The 17,143-nt window shown below is 38.5% G+C and overlaps 1 long non-coding RNA gene across 1 annotated transcript; it reads left to right on the plus strand.

The window, feature by feature from the left end:
* Positions 1–9,244: 9,244 nt before the first annotated feature.
* On the plus strand, positions 9,245–15,407 carry LOC130252773 (uncharacterized). The gene is made up of 3 exons (XR_008840431.1): positions 9,245–9,366; positions 9,496–9,571; positions 14,403–15,407. It is a non-coding gene; the product is annotated as an uncharacterized LOC130252773 (long non-coding RNA).
* The last annotated feature ends 1,736 nt before the right edge of the window (positions 15,408–17,143 follow it).

Genomic DNA, 17,143 nt, shown 5'->3' on the forward strand with positions numbered 1-17,143 from the left:
TTGTGTACGTATCTATTTAGTGATGCTTTATGGCAAGTGTATACACACATATATATACACACACTATTTGGTTGTTTAATGCATTAAAATAATAAAATGCATATTTTTTTCTCAAGATTCTAGATATTCTTGGAAACCTGTAATTTAGCTTTACAAAATGTAGTAATTTGAAAAATTAGCTTCATAGGTTCATTTGTCACAATGCCAGAAACAACTTGGGCCATTAAAATCATGCCCATACACATCAAAGACACTGTCAAAGACTAGAATGACTTGAGCAACATGCTGAAATATTGCAAAGTGAGAGCATGCTGTGCTCTGACTATTATTACAGAAATAAAATACTTCTTTCAGAAGGCAATGGTACTAGCAGTAAAGAGGCTGTGGAGAGGCATATCTGAGAAAACTTTATGAATAGTAGGGACAGTAAAGTCAGGAATAAGTTGCTTAAACTGTTCTCAAATGCCTACATGTCCTGGTTTGAAGGACAGGGGTCTGCCAAGAAAGGCAGAAATTTTCCTTTGAAGCACAGACCCGAATTCCACTCCCACCAAATATTATAAACGTTTGAATTAAGGACTCTGAGGCAGAGATAAGGGGGTAGGAATAACAGCTCTTTTACTAATATATCCAACTGTACCAGCAGAAACAACAGCAGTTGTTAAAATTACTAACAAAACAGAACAGATTACTCGGTTCCAGTCCTTTCTTTAGCTGTGAGCACACTCTCTCTCGGCGGGAGCGGAGGCGGGAAGGGGCGGCCGCGGCCGCGCCGGTCTCAGGGGGGAGCGGCTGGAGCAGGCAGCTCCTCGCTCACCGTTGGGTTCTGGTGCTCAGCCGTGTCCGCAGAGACTGGAGGCTGGAGCAGGGCAGATGCAGGGCAGGTGATCGCAGAGGGTCTGGCTCTCGTGCGTCCGGCCGCGCAGCTCCAAGACTGAGAGGATCCTCCTCCCAGCCCCCGGAAACACAAGTCCCCTCTGGAAGCATGAGAGCCCCTCCCCAAGCCGATCCCACCTACCCCTTTTGTCCAGAGCCCGCAAAGATCCGCAGTGTACTCGGCAGCTCCATTGGCATGACAATGGGAAAAATTATTTAAATTGAACAGCAATAGGAAAAACACTCAACCCCCAACACTACACTATCATGCTGCTTCCATAGGTAAATGCTTTTCAAGAATACTCAGAAAAAACTGAACCTGTTATGGAGAAGAGAAAAAAAATTTCAGCCATCTCCAGTCTTTCCTGGGAAAAGTTCCAGTTTAACCAACATCAGCTCCTTGCCAGTTTCCTCTGCCTGTGTCATCACTCCTTATCCTCTGCTCTACCACTCTCCAGCACGTGTACCTTCTTTTGGTGTTCACGCCCAATCTGCAGACCATGCCTCTCTGTGTCCTTCTGAAGCCCTGAAGGTTCCTGCTCCCAGCAGTGCCTTAAAACTGGGATAGGACTGTGAGGGAGAGCAAAACAAAAGTTAAAATTGATGCTGAGGTTGCCTACCTTTGAGGTATGGAGGAGATACACTGATGCTTCAACCTGGTTTTCTTTCCGACTGTGTCCCTTTGTGACCTCCTGGCAGCACTGCCTTCCTCTGACATTAGAGTCATGGATATTCAGCCCTGGCTAAAATGAGACCTTTTAATTTGCTCTGCTTCATATCTTGGATTTAATTGGTGTTCCTCAGTGGGAAAAAACTGATGGGCTAGGCAATCTCTTAATATCTCATTCAACCATATTTCCATTATTCTTTTCTCCTGTCATTTACTGACAATAAGCTAGATTCATAAAAACTGAAAAAGAGACCAAATGGAATGGAAAATCCCTAAAATAATTATGTGGAGGAATCAAAAAGAGGAAAAGGAAGAAAATTTTTATTATAAAGAAACACAGTGGCCCAAACATTTAAACATGCCTATTGAAAATTTTCTGAGAATCCTGAATTTTCTAAGTGCTGAGTACTTTCATCAGCCAGAAACTGTTACCTTGTACTTGCAAGTCCTGCCATTAAATTAATTGCTCTGAAAAACAAGACCTAATTCTTCTTTCCAGTGTCTGAATGTCACATCCTGAGGTGTCTCCTTAGACCTGAGATCACCTCAGGAGGACATGCAGGTGGTCTGGAACCCAGCTCTTTCCGATGCCCGCTGATGAGAGACTGCATGAGGCTGTTCTTAGAGGTTTTTATGGTTGTTTATTCTTCCTTATCTCAGGAATGGTTTTTCCAGCGAACAGCGGTCTGCTCGCTAGACGTCCAGGGCAGAATCTGCCTGGCAGAGGCAGGACTTATCTTTTATACTCTAAATTACATACTAGGTATTTACAAATGACCCCCAATACAATACAATCTTGTTACATGGTCCAGCTCTGTCCTCATCCAATCTAAAAGTGCCAGCATGTCACCCAGCATGGATGACACGGAGAAGAAGGAGGAAGAGGTATCCACACCCCCAATTCTCCATGTTGGCCACATGTCCCTTATCACAAACATTCTAGAAATCTGCTAATTCTACATTCTAACAGTCTAATTTACACTCTATTTATTTTTGCGGTTTGCATTTCTTCTCTCAATGTTGGTAAATTGTTCCAAGGAGCTAAATCCAGCCCCTGAGACACCTGGGTCTCATTCAAGGGTCTTTGGGGACCCCGCCAGGGGGGTCTTAAACCTTCCAGGGAAGCCAGAGGAATACTCTGGACTCCCACATCTGAAGTGACTGATGCAGATGCAGGTGTTTAATTTTAGGCACACATGCTTGAAAAATACAAGTGATTAGTTCCAGGGTTAGTTCCCAGATTTACTATAGCTAGACAGAAATCCACAATCCATCTGCTTTACATTTTACTAGAAAGTAGACAGGTAAGATAAAGCTGGTTTAGTGAACTTCTGGAGAGCTTTCACCCTGCAAAACCTCCAGACTTTGGAGCATCTCCCAGGTAACAAATATCTTGGCTTAAATTACGTAGTACTACTCTGGTCTTTCATAGTAATATAAGGCATTTTTATCATTTTAGTATCACACATCTACTCTCACATGTGTATGAGAGCCCAGGCAGAATTAGAAAGAGCTTTGATCACTGGATTCCCATTAAACAAAACTGTGGCTCCAGCCCTGTCTTTGATTGCTTAACAAGAAGGGGAATGGTTTCCCTTGCTTTGGACTATATACCAGATCTATGCTATTAGAAAACCCTCTCCTAAAGACTTTATTTCAGACTTAGATTTAAGAGGTTTTTTTATGTTCTCTAGATGTACATATCTGACATATGCAGACCTTCTCCCTTCTAGAAATAGGCTTCAAGTTCTTTGAGATGCAAATTAACTTTGCAAAGTTACAAGTGTAGTGCATCTTGCATACTGCTGTGCTACATTAATCACCAATAACAATTTACAGTCCCTCAATGGGGACAACTCTGATAGATCAAGCAAGCCTGAAGCATTTGAGTGTGAAACCAACTGAACTTCTCCATGACTGCAAGATTCCCTAGGGGCTTGTCTGATTTATGAAAAAGTTACCTGTTAGAAGTAGAAACCCACCTTTTTTATTCAGATATATCTTTACTCTGTACTGAAGGGTGTCTGGCTTGTGTGCTCAGGAAATGAAAGATGGAGCCCTGGTGCATTTGCCTGTACTCCACAGGAGAACATTCTAACTGAAGAATCTCCTCTTGTGGAGCTTCTGTCACTGACTCACTGATTCCAAAGTGCAAGGGGAAGCTCTGGAGTGGGTCAAATGCCAACTAGGAAAGCTTAGTAGTTTATTTCATGGGGCTATTTTTTCAGAAAAAAACCCAAAACAGCAAGAGATATGAACATAAAGCAGCAATGACACAAAAAAGAAGCACGTTGAACTCTCAACTTTGAAGAGAATATATTTTTAACTCTCTTGAGGGAATGCTTACTTTTTCCATTGCATTTAATAAAACTGATCACAGAGAACTAATTTTTTGCTAGGTAAATAGCAACTGGTACATCATCTGTCAGCAACTGCAGCTTCAACAGTTTCAGTCTTTCATTCAAATGTATGAATGCTTTGCTTAAATTGAACATTTCTCATTTAATGTACCTTGAAAATACATGCTGTCACTCATACGATCTCTGAGAAGAGTCTGGCTGTGCTGTGGCTTGCATAAAGCAGAATAAGAGATAATCATTCAAGCAGGTAAGAGGAGACATTAGAACACAGACAGGTAGAGTTTGGGAAAATTAAAAAAAGGTTCTGCCTACAATTCTGGGTAGCAAATGAAGGATCCAAGAGCAGAAGTTCTAAATGAGCTCACCCAATTAATCTGAATTCTCTCAAGGGTTAAAGGCCAACAACTTGTGTTAAAAATAAATTATCACACAGACTCAAGGATCTTGAAAAGATAAAAGGTGTCTCATAAAAACAATCTGAGCTGGAAATCTTAAAGGTAACAATGAACTAATACAAATCTTCAGAAAATTCTACCTTGATGGTCAGATCTGGTAACCTTTATTTTTGTCCCCAACTTCTCCATTATATTGACAGGAAGAAACTAAGATGTCATTTACTTGACCTAGCTGATATTTCTCATTTGTAATTCCCAGAATACAAATTCTCCTCCCTTCCAGCCTGGGAGTCATGCGATTTTGTGTGTTCTTACCACTGGCAGCTCTGGGAATTATAGATGTTTCATGTACCATGCTGACATTTTGCAATCAGCCCCTTTTGGAGTCCAAGAACAAGTTACAAGAGAGAATATCTCTTGGATAAAACTAGGGCTTCTCAAAAATTCCCATTTGAGGATTTGAATGGGTTTGTTGTTTTTTTGCCCCACTAGATAATGCCTATTTACAGATATTTCATCTTTTTACAATAACAGTCAAATTGGAAAAAATATGCAGATTATGCTGCAAACCATTCTGTTTTCAAAACAATTGCTCAAAATAAATTAAAATTTAAAATTGAATTCACATTTTAGTTAAAACAAGCCTGGTTTCTCTATAATAACACTGTTTTAGGAAGGCATTTCACAGACTTTCCCTCCCAAAGTCACTATTCTTATTTTTGTTTTAAGACAAGACAAACTTTGAAGACATGAAACTTCTTACAAAATGGACTTCTTACAGTCCAGCTTCTGCACTTTCAGAATAAATCTAGTTATTAAAAATATGTTGTGTTTGCCTGCCCTTGTTCTTCTCTGATATGTACTGTCTACATGTATATCCACAGTATGGCTGCAACATGATGCAAATCCTGGAAGCCAGGGACTTTGTTAACCTACCAGTATCGATAGCTTTTCTGAGGTCACGGTTCATTAAGCATGGAATTTGTGATCCTATGAAATGGAGTAGCAATTGAAAAGCAAGCATATAATTACACACATCACCATGACAAAACTTTCAGTACACATCCTTTTCCTTTTTTTCTTTCTAACATGTTAACTAACGTCTAAGCATTTTTCTAACATGTAAATTTATACTGTATCTGATTTCAAGCAGTACCCCAGCATTTACCCACCAGATGGCAGAGTTTCTGGGAAGAAAAAAGACTGAAGATCTGATAATCTGACCTCCCAGAAGCAGCATCACTTCATGTTCCAGCAAGTGCACTGCATGCAATAGAAGTGTGAGTAGAGCTCACATGGCAACTATGGGTGCACTCTTCCAGGATGTAATCAGTGATGTTTCAGCTCCACTGAGTAAACAGGATGCTCCTTCCCAGCTACCTCACAATGCCTTTTTACACAATTGGTCATCCAGGGAGAAACCCTCCATATTGAAGCAGATGTTTCCTTAATCAGTTGGTAACAAACTCAAAAATACAAGTCTTCCTAAAGCATCTTGCACTGCTAGTATGAACCAGGCAACATAAATTTCGTGTTTTGAGCATGCAAAGTACTCACAGACGGAGATGTGCAGCTAGAAAACTAATGAAAACATGTGAGTAGCTAGGCTGAAAGGATAGTGCATGAGGGAATCTTTCCCAATGACTTGCATTGGTACTGATTACCAAAGAGTGGAAACATCTGTGTCTGGCCAATACCTTTGGAAGATATAAAGGAGTGGGTTAGCTAGTCACTAGTTACAGGCAGTTGCAGGAGGATTGGAGACCCAGAGTCTGCTGGCTGTGCTGTGAGGATGTAAGGGATGTGTGATCGTGCTAAGGGGCAGATAAGGTACGAAAGTGTTGTCTGAGGGACAGGCAGGGTTAGGTAACAGGAAAAGGAAGACTTGGGTTTAGCCAGTCATGCAGAGTGGAATGAAGGAGTCAGTGCAGTGTGGAGCTGCAGTAAGAGAAGGAGTCAGAGCTGCATGAGAGAGAGGTCTATGGAAAGAAGTCATGTAGAGTTTGTAAATAAAGGATTAGTGGTTAAAGGGCTGGAGGTGATACCAGCTGTGCCAGTCTTGATGTAACTGCAACAAAAACACAGGCAAATCAGTAGTCTTGCTTAGGGGAAATTGCATTTGGTAGGAAATCAGAATTATTTCTGGGTCTGATTTTGTCCTTCCGGGAGATTTAAGAGAATGTATGATTAGTGCCTCAATTTTGTTCACTTTCCCTGCTAGTACCTATCCAGAAAGAAGTTTTCACAGGCCAACAGAAAAGGAAAATATTTCTACAGATCCGAAGGTTCTTCTCACTTCCAACATTAGTGCCATGTTCACTATTAGTTCAGAAGCATATGAGATGAGGGGAAATGGAAAGTTAAGCATTCTAAATTCTGTCCCTAGTAAATAGAAATACATTTTTACTAAACTTCTACAGAAAACTAATTTTTGCAGATTAAATTAGTAATTCAGAATTACTATGGATTAAAAGTACTATTCTGTAAACATCAATTGCTTAGCTCCATTGCTTAGTCTTTCTAGTAATTTGTTAGCTGCTGCTAACAGCTCACTAAACCTTAGAAAACTCTGAGTCAACAAACATCTTCACAGCGAAATTAGAAACCCACGATGACAAACTAAAAAGCAAAAATATTGCTACAGATTCAAAGATTCTTTCCACTAACAACATTAATATCACATTCAAGATACGACACACATTCTCTCTGTTCTCTCTATGGAGTTTAATTTGCGTGTGCTAATAGGAAGGACCTCAGGAAAAAGTAAAATGCTTTTTTTTTTTTTAATGAATGATTGCCACTTTGGCAATGAGAGGTGGGTTCTGCTGTGCTGTGGTACTCTTGGACAGTGGCATTAAGGTCACCAGAAAGAAATCTGGAATGACTGCAACTCTTATGCTCATTAGAAGAGGAACAGCTTCCATTCCAAGAAATACGTACTGGTACTCAAGTGGAAAAGCAGAAAAAAGATACTAATGCTTACCAAACTCATACTGGCAGGCTTCTTTCCAATGAGGCTATGCATTGCTAGCAGGTGTTGCAGGACACAGCAAAGAATTTGTCTTACATTAAATTTAACAACAACAATTTGGTGTACAGGTGACCAAGCAACTCCAATTATCAACTGAAAAATCAGATTGATCTTTTTAATGACTAAAATTAAAAACTCTGAAAAATTTAATTTTCTCATAATATTCATCATTTATATGGAACAAAGAACTGCTGCATGTGTAAACGTGTGAAGAGGGGAAAGGGTTTTAATTTTCCAAAATTCCTAGCTGACATGTATTAACATGGTGTTACAAAAGCATGTAAACATCTCTAAAAGACTGGACTGAGCCACTCTGAAGAAAAATAAAATGGGGGTATGAGTGACAACAAATTTTGGTGTCACAAACCTAGATAAAGCCCTCATATTGCCTTCATAGCTGACATCACTAAATACATCATGCTGCATGTGCCATAACCAAACCATAAAGCAACAAATTATATTGTCAAAAAAGCATTATTTTCCTCTAAGATTACATGCCATCATTAGCAGCTGTGCTGCTACCTGTAAATGATGTGCTGTCTACTGTTCTAGCTACTGAGCAGAGTAAAAAGGTTCTGTACAGTTCTGAATTGATCCTATAGTCTGCCCTGGCACACAAAAGGCAAATCTTTTCAGACATGAAAATTGATTCAGGAAGTCCCTTGGGCTGATTTAGAGGCTGAGGTCCTCATATATGTTGGAGATGGTTGCATTAGTGTCTCTTCATAATTAAAAATTACTCCTTCCAGATCAAACTGTCTTGCCAGAGAGTACTGTTGGCAGGAACAAAGGGCTGATCCAAAACCTAGTGGCTCTTAATAAAGTTAAAAAATAAAACTAACTTAAATACCAGAAATCCAAGAGGAAAAAACTAATTTTCTCTGGGCACTTAAATAAATGGTTCTCTCATGCTACAACACTGAGTTGGCATGTCAAACTAAAGTGATTGTTACAGACCTTTAATTGTCAAACACAGCACTATTTTAGATAAAAGAAATAGAAAATTCAGAATACACATAAAAGCAAAGCCAGCCCATTTTCTTACAGTTCTTAGAATCATGGTGTTTTGATTTCTTTTTCCACCTACCTTTCTATCAAATCACTTAGTGGTAACATAAAATTTTCTGCTTCTCCTTTCTTTGTGACACACCCAGTCATGGCTTGCTGTCATCAGTAAAAAATTCCACTAGCCAGTAGTACCCAACAGCAGTTTTACTTGATAGGGAAAATAAGTACCTGTCTTCTGCTAAAGAGTCTCATTCTAGCTTCAAGCCATAAAAAGAACATACCATTTCTGCACTTTTTCCTCCAAATGTGTAACGTTGCCTTTCTTATCATGCAGTCATATGGTTGTCAAGCACAGAAGTCCTTTTCACTCTTTTGTCTTCTACTGTTCACAAAAAGCCAAATATCTTTGCAATATAAGATCTCACTTTTGGCTGTATCCTGAGAGAGCTCTGTATACTCTCACCAGCATCCTAGATTCAGGATGTCAGCTCTCACTGAGGCATGAAGGCAGCTTAACAGCAAATTAGATTCTTCAAAATACTCTTTTCATATAACGCCCCCCCCCCAAAAAAAAAAAAACAACAAAACAATGGGCTGTGGACACTGCTGAAGGCCTAGGAACATTTCATCTAGGCCTTTTTCTCAGGTTCTGAGTCTTTTTCTCAGGTTCTGAGTCTTTTTCTCAGGCCATGAAACTTTCTCAGCTCCAGCCAGGTTTTTTCCCAGGCTAGAGACTTTTTCTCTACTGTAAACACAAGAGAATTAATCATAACAGAGATAAACACCTGCTAGATCCATGGAAAAGCCAGGGAGAAGAGGTGTCTCTTTCTCTGTCCAATGAACTGTCTGTATTCTGTTTTTCATTAACTAGCTTATTTAAAGCCATGGCTTCCTTCAATAAATTGCTCTTTCTTGCACTAAGTAAGAGAGTGCCTTGTTGCTGTTTTTTCTGCACCGCTCCGTAACTTTTCATACGGCAACAATGGGCTGCTTTTCCTCAACAATATATTTCTCTCTTAGGATGCAGTAAGTACTGTCCTCTTCCTTTCCACCTGTATAAAAGTTTCATATACAGTTCAGGCACAATAAAGAGAAAAAGTAAGGCAAAGAAGTCTCTTTTTCCATTTACCTAATCAAATTATCTTCTTTCTTTAGTGGTTATGGTAAAGAAAATCACTTCTGATTCTGAAACCAAAGAATACAATCAATTTCACAATGCAAGGGATATTAGGTAAGAAAAAGCCTCTATTCCAAAGAGACAAATTTTTAACCCTATTTATAAAACAATGAGGTTATAAATAAACTATCAGTAAAAAAACCATGAATTTAAATTATATTTGAATAAATATTTTGCTGCTTCTTTGGCAAAAGGTCTCTCAAGAAAAAAAGAACATTCATAGATACAAAGCAGTAGCTTGTGCAGCAGGTCACATTGTGAGTTTCTTAGTTTTCAAGCCTCTTTGAAAGCCAGGCCTTTGATATGCTTATCATGCATTTAAAGCTATTTATGGATGGATATACAATCCTGTCTAAACCGATTAGAGAAAATTAAATCAATCCACCAGCACCTACTATATTAAATCATGTTACTCATTCATTTCTGGAACACCAAAATCACCCATTAACAATCTTAGTTGGGGGAAAAAAGGCTGGGGTAGAATCCTAGACAAGTTCTTTTTCTCTCATTTGTGTGGTGAGAGAATTTAACAACCAACTGTCCTCCAGCAGTTGACCCTGAAATGGATCATGTTTTATTTATTCTGCACAAATGGCGAATCACAGCAAAGTGTAGCTTTGGGATTAATCAATGGGCTTTTATCACCGGGGCATGGATTGGACTTTGGTTCTCTCAGAGTGCCTACAAATCACTCTTACTAGATGCCTGTCTGGTGAGCTTCTACAGGGTGGGTCACCAAGGCTTAATATAAAGGGTGAAAATTAGTGTGTTTGAGAGAAGGCTAATGAATAACAGCCAGCAATGCTGTGAAAATCAAATCTAGGGGGGAAAAACTTACAGAGCCTTAAAACCCTGAACTGTCCTAATTCCTGGCACTTTTACAGCTGAGTGCTGGTGATAGTACTGGGGTTCGCACAAGTTGTATCTGCCATCTCCACTCAGCAGAAGAAAATGAACTACTACGGAGATAAATCAAAATTCAGCACAAACATTACCAGAAAATTTATATTGGTTAAGACAATTTGTAATTGATGTAGTGATACCAGCTCACTTCTGTCTAGCAGGCAGGAGCCCCTGACCTAATGAATCTACCCTGGAGAAGTTCAAGCTTGCAGCTTCAGTCATATGTCAGTGACTTGGTTTTCTGGGAATGTGGGTAGAAGAGGACCTTAACATTTGGCAATCCCAAAGAGAATATGTGTATTTTCTGATCCCATTAAAATATGCCCAAATTTGGCCCAATTGAAACACTTGAAACATCTTGTTTCAGAGATGCTGAAGAGCTTATCAAGGAATTTAGGTTTTTCTACATTCCATTTACATTGTACATCTCCCTCTCCACCAATAATAACATGGTAGGTCCAAATCTCAGTTGCTCGATATTCCAGTTCCCAAATCCAGAAGTTTCTCTACACTACCTGCAAAGTAAATGTCCCTTCTGTGGTGCTGTGCAGCTCTCCTTTATGACCCTTCACACAGAGCAATGATTTATTGCTGCTACTGTCAGTGAAAGCAGTACTAGTAGCAGTCTGAGAGTAAATGCATCAACACAAAATAACAAAGGTTGTAAATCTGGTCCTGAAGCTTTGGATTCAAACCCTACATAGTATGCCATGTTTTAAAATGGTTTATTGAAATAGTATGTACTTAATTATTTGAAACATGCTTCATTTGATTGCTACACGATACACAAATTTGTGGAGTCCATTTCTAGCATTTGGGTTTCTGAGTTGGCTGTACATGTTTTTCCTGCTTACATATACAGATCCTATACTGTCTATGAATTAAAAATAAACACCGTGGGCTCAGTCTGGATATGAGGTATATATTAATGTAAACCATTTTCATTTGGAAAAGTAAGTGTTACAGCAATATTACTTATTACCTCCTGCATGAACATGATAGATGTGCTTTCTCTTCCCTTTGCATATTCCTCATTTGATTCTGTTAGCCTCTTGTCTAACTGCTGCTTTTGTTCACTGAGAAAAAAGGAAAAGTATTTTGCTTTGAAGATAATGTGAACACTGTTCAATGTGTTCACTGTTCAATTCAGCAAGTACTTTTGCAGCTCAGTCATCCAACAGGCCATATTAGACTCAGCACCCTTGAATCTATAGCCAAAATAAGCCTTAGTATAGAATGTCTTCTGTAGTTAAGATAAGAAATAGCTTGCAAAGCATTAAGGGAAAATCCTTTACTCTGATCTGAGGTATATTATAACAGGATGTACTTAATATTCAATAGAGCACTTTCAAAATACTTTCATTTTAAATACAATTAATGCATGGCAATCTCATATTTATTTCTCTGGAGAGCATAAGAATATTTTCTCCATTGTACTACAAATGGAAAAGAGTCCTTCTGTATCCTGACACCATTTCTTTGGCGATTTTCAGTGCTTTAAATCAAAGTGCCAAAACAAGAGTTTATTGTAGCAATCCAGAGAGAAGCATCATCTCCAATGTCCTGATTCTCTGCAGCTTCATGGATGTGAGCTGGTTCTTAACACTAAGAAATGGGGACTTCCTTTGGAAGAAAGACTATCTATACGTCTACACTGCATATTTTTTCATCTAAGACGTATACATAAAAATTTAGAGGAATTTATATCCAGATGCATACTGACTCATATATTCTCAAATTTTATATGTATGAAGTTTTCATTACAGGAAAAAAAAGAATGCAAGGTGAAAAAGGCCATGAAGTTGAAGAGTCAAAGGTTTTTATCACACTGAGTTAGGTTTGTAGAAAGTAAGATCTATAATAAGTGAAAACTTATAAAAATTTAAGAGACTTCCCCAAATTGTTTTGTGGCAGATGCAGGAAAAGACTACAAGGGATAAGAATGGCATTTATTTGCTTTTTCCATGACATCATTCTCCTAATAAGCCCTTCATTCTTCACCACACACCTCATTTTGCAACAGTAAATGATACCACTTTTATTTTGTCTATTTAGTGAGGTTAGAGCCTTTTGGAGGAAAGAAACATGCAATAAAATAGTGCATTATGGTGTTTATGTACATGAATATCAATTTAAGATTGCAGAGAATATTGACTGCAGTATTTTTAAACTTTCAGCTTCCTAAGTTTTACAACATTATTGTTGGTTTAAAATATGAAATCACAGTAAAAGTGCCTAGGCTATTAATATAAATTTTTTTATGCAAAACAAAACTTAATAGTGAGAGCTCTAGATACAGTTTTGTACAAGCTTCTGCTGCTTGAATTAATTATGCCATAGAGGTAGGAGGCCATTATTTCTCAGGAGACCAAGTAGTAAGTGTGTTTGGAAGACAGACCTTTAAAGTAGATTTCATAACCATGTACTAGTATGAGAAGATGCTAAAAATTAAGAACTGTCCAGCATTAAATACCTCAGGTTTCAGGAGGAATATGCTCTAATTTATTGCTTCCTTCTGTACTTTTTAATTTTTCTTTTATGCTTGGCATGATGCATGATATGTACAAGGGGCAATTGCAGGAGAAGTTCTAATCAATGAGTGTAATCCTGGGGCAAAATTAAAAACGCTACATCTTCCTACAGAAAACAGAATCACAGATTTTGCCAGCAGTACTACTTGTAATGAATCAAACATTCTACTTAATCTACAAAAATTCAGAAATCCAAGGTAGGAAAACAGAGAGGCGTATTTTGATGTACCCAGACTTAGTTACTTTGGGATTTCATCAGAGATGACCTGAAGTACCCTTGCTTTTCATCCAAGTGATTTAATTCCATTTCCGAAATAGCACTACATCTTAGATCTTGGAAGAAAACCTAGACAGCAATAACAAAGAACCTTGCAGAAGAATTCCTTTGAGAGAGAGAGAACAGGAGAAAGAAAGTAAAAGGCAGCAAGGCTTGCCCATACTTCTGATACAACATATCAGAATTAATTAAAAATTTCTGCAGTTTATTCATTGGTGTTCAGGATATATTTATCAAAAGTATAGGCATCCTTATCTCTTGCAAAAAAATTACTTTTCAGGTATCTATCTATGCTGAATGAAGAATATGGATGTGCCATATTTTAACTATGGTTCTCAGAAAAACATTTTAGATTATCACAACTTAACTGAAATCAGAACAAACAGATGCATGATGAACTGTTAGAACATAATTCAAGTGCTTCTGTTCAGAGAAGCACAAAACTTCACATAATAAGACCCATGCATCTTCTAATAAAACCATGTAACCCACATGGAAAACAATCTACCTCTAGTTCTACTGATTTACCAAAATATGAGTATTGGTCTAATACCGATACTCAACTGTGACGGACAAAAGACTCTCTAACAATTTGAAGTTAGAAAGTGTATGTTTATTCAGCGCTGGTCAGCAGCGTAAGGTGATCCTCTAATATGCACTGCAAAATCGCAGGTGATCACAAAATCTATTTATTAGCAAAGAATTTAGACAAATGCATATTCATAATAACAGTCCCTCCCATCCCCCACTTCCCATGGTAATTAGCTTGAATAGCTATTAAACATGCATCATTGACTTCTTAAATTAAGTCTGGGGTTGTTTTCGTGGGGAGGGGTCTTAAAAGGAGGAAGTAAGGCGAGTCTTCCTCACCCTAAACTCTTGACCTTTTCTGTCAATGACAAGACAAATGATTTCTGGTGATAGTCCAATTTTTCAAAGAATGGGTTTCTGGTTGCATTGTCTATGTTCCTTTGGATCTGCTCACTAGTTTCGTCTTTTCCCAGTATAAGCACAGCTGAGCAAACATGAAATGACAGGCAATCAATTATCTAAGTTTCAGATAACTAGTCCCTTCTAACTTCCAACTTTTTCAATTATTTTCAGCAAGGTAACTAAAATCCTAAGTTTTTAAGATCAGTGTTTCACCATATGCATAAAACAACTATCTTAACAGGTGGAGAATGCTGCCAGGCAGTGATGTCGGCCATCAGGAGCTTAGCCGTTGCATTCCTTTCCTGCCTCTGTCCTGCAAATACTCTTGGACCCAGATAAGTAAAGGAAAACAGGCAGATTGTACGACAAGCCATAGGGCAGTAAGTTATTTCTGATGTAGAAGTATGTCTTTAACAAATGGAAACTAGTAGTATGATACTCTATACAACTTAATTTTCCTTGCTAAATTATGGAAGCACCCAAAGTAGGATTACAAAAAAATCTCAAGAATGTGATACTAGACCTCATCCCAACTAATAGGGGGAAATCACCCATTCCACTCAAAGGCACTGAGATACTCTGCCATGCATTACTATGTTCCCTGAAACCTGTAGTCTGCAGATATGTGTATTTTAGATGGGGACACAATCCCAAACTCAGCAGAGGCACTGTCTCTTGCAGGGACAAAATATAGCCCTCCTAAGCCCTACTAAGGCAAAAGCTTCCTGCCTACTTAAAGTTATCTGGCTGCTCTGTGCAGGGGTTGTTCCTACTCCATACCACTTTGCTTCCATCACTCTCAGGAACTGGCTGAAGCAGGAAGAGCTGCCCTGCTTGGAGTGGCTGATCAGTACAAGCTGCTCCTGTCCTAGTAGGAGCAGCTCCCCCAGCTCCTGTAGGTACTTGCAGAGCCACCACCTGCCAGAGGACAGGGATAGAATGAAGCTTTTCAGGATAGAAGAAGGGTGGCTGGTGTAGAGCCTCCCATGTCCTATTTCAAATGTTACTTACAACCAAGTTCAGCTGGCCCTCAACCTCAGTCTCCCTCCAGATGGTGATTATTGTCCACACATTGGTCTCGAGGCACAAGGCAGCATGATCCAGAATGGCCTATAGCGAGATGTTCACAGTTGAAAAGACACAGAACCAATCATTGCAGAAGGGGCAGACAGCTGAGAGAACAGCATGAAACTGCTCCATGGTCTGAGCAGTGCTGCCTGTACAATTAAGCAGCTTTCAACAAATCTGACCTCTGTTCATCTGACTGCAGAAAGCAGACAAATAGTATCCTTTCCAGGAATAACTGCTCTGTTCTGCTACAACAGTGCAGAAATTGGCTCTACCTTAGAGATTGTTCCACCACAGATACCCGTGCACCTTTATGAAGCACAGTAAAAGATTTCACAGTAGTTTTTACTCAAAATCTAACCCAACTGGAAACGTGCTTATTAATAGAATGACCCTCCCTGGATAGCTATAACATGTAAAAAGAACTGATCATAGTCAGACACTGACCATGGCTGGCATGGACAAGGCTAAGGAGTAAGTGAAGCATTGTCACTGTTGCTAATGTCCATATCACAGGAAAGGAAGGCAGAGATGAAGGTTTAAACACAAAGGTTCATAAATACTGTGATCACAAACCAGAGGACTTAATCCATCTCCCACAAACACAATTTTGTCTTCAACGTGTACCAGTTCCATTGTTCAGGTAGAATACTATTAATATCATTATATTGTTCAAGATATTTCTTATTAATCCATTTAATTTCAAATTAAGTGCAGGGCCAAATACTTGAATTCAGCCTATAACTAAATAGATACAGCATTAAGAAAGAAACTCATCCAGATTAGGTTTTTTAAAGTTTGCATCATAGAAAAAGTACACAGCATTTTGTATTTAGTGTATCATCAGCTAAGTGCTGATCTCAAGTACTATGGATAGCTTGCAGTGCCTGCTGCTTGTTCTGGATATAAAAACAAGTTACATTTTGTCTATCATTGCCATTTTAGTCCACATTGCATCAAAACTGTTGCTCATAGTTTGGCAAAGAACCAGCAGAGAAGAGACAGTAGATGGTGGCTGTGAAGGCTGACAGCAGGTGACAACTGAGAGAAAAGAATAGAGCTATGTTACTCTACCAAGACATTAAATGCCACAAGGCATGAAGGTCCACCTGAATCAAAAAACAAAACAAAACAAAACAAAGCAAAAGAAACAAAAAAAAAAAAAAAAAAAACAACAACAAAAACTAACCAAAAAAATACCAACAAAGCATGACCAAAAAACCACCAAAAGTAACAACTCCAAAGCATTAAAACTTAATGAAAGAGAGAAAAAGGAAAAGTGTGATGAATCAAAAAGACACTAAGAATGGCTCAAAATAAATTCTAGTGGAACAAAGTGGTTTAATCGTATATTTCAATTCCTACATTCAAAGTAATTCAAGTAATTTTGAGTACTGGTAAAGTGAGTACATTAATACTGTATGCACTCCATGCCTTTGATTACCAGGACATTTTTATTGCCACACAAAATTTTAAACTATCATTTGCCTCTGTTTAAACAATTAAGACTGGATTCCCATACGTGTTCAAAGTTTGTTCAGATCTGACGGTTACACAGGGGAAAAAATGAAACTTCCTAATATCTATATTTCCTATACTATCCTATTTATGCCCTTTCCTCAGAAAACAAGGCAGAGAGCTGCTGCTAAGCCCTGTGTTCCAATGTCAGGTATATCTGAAGTTGTCTGATGTTCTATTTAAGGACTCCATCAGCTAACAGCCCCACACCATGTGCCATCAATCACCAGAAAAGTTTACAGAGCAAGGATGGCTTAGACATTTTAAAAGCGACTAGAATTCCTTCCAACCTTTAATAACTTTCCGACCCTTTATTTTTTTGCCACAATTTATTTGAAGATTCTTGCTGTACTTTGCATCTAAAAAAGGACAAGCATCTTAAATAAAGTTCACTTA

The sequence above is a fragment of the Oenanthe melanoleuca genome, chromosome 4 (assembly GCF_029582105.1).
Source record: "Oenanthe melanoleuca isolate GR-GAL-2019-014 chromosome 4, OMel1.0, whole genome shotgun sequence".
Classification (NCBI taxonomy): domain Eukaryota; kingdom Metazoa; phylum Chordata; class Aves; order Passeriformes; family Muscicapidae; genus Oenanthe; species Oenanthe melanoleuca.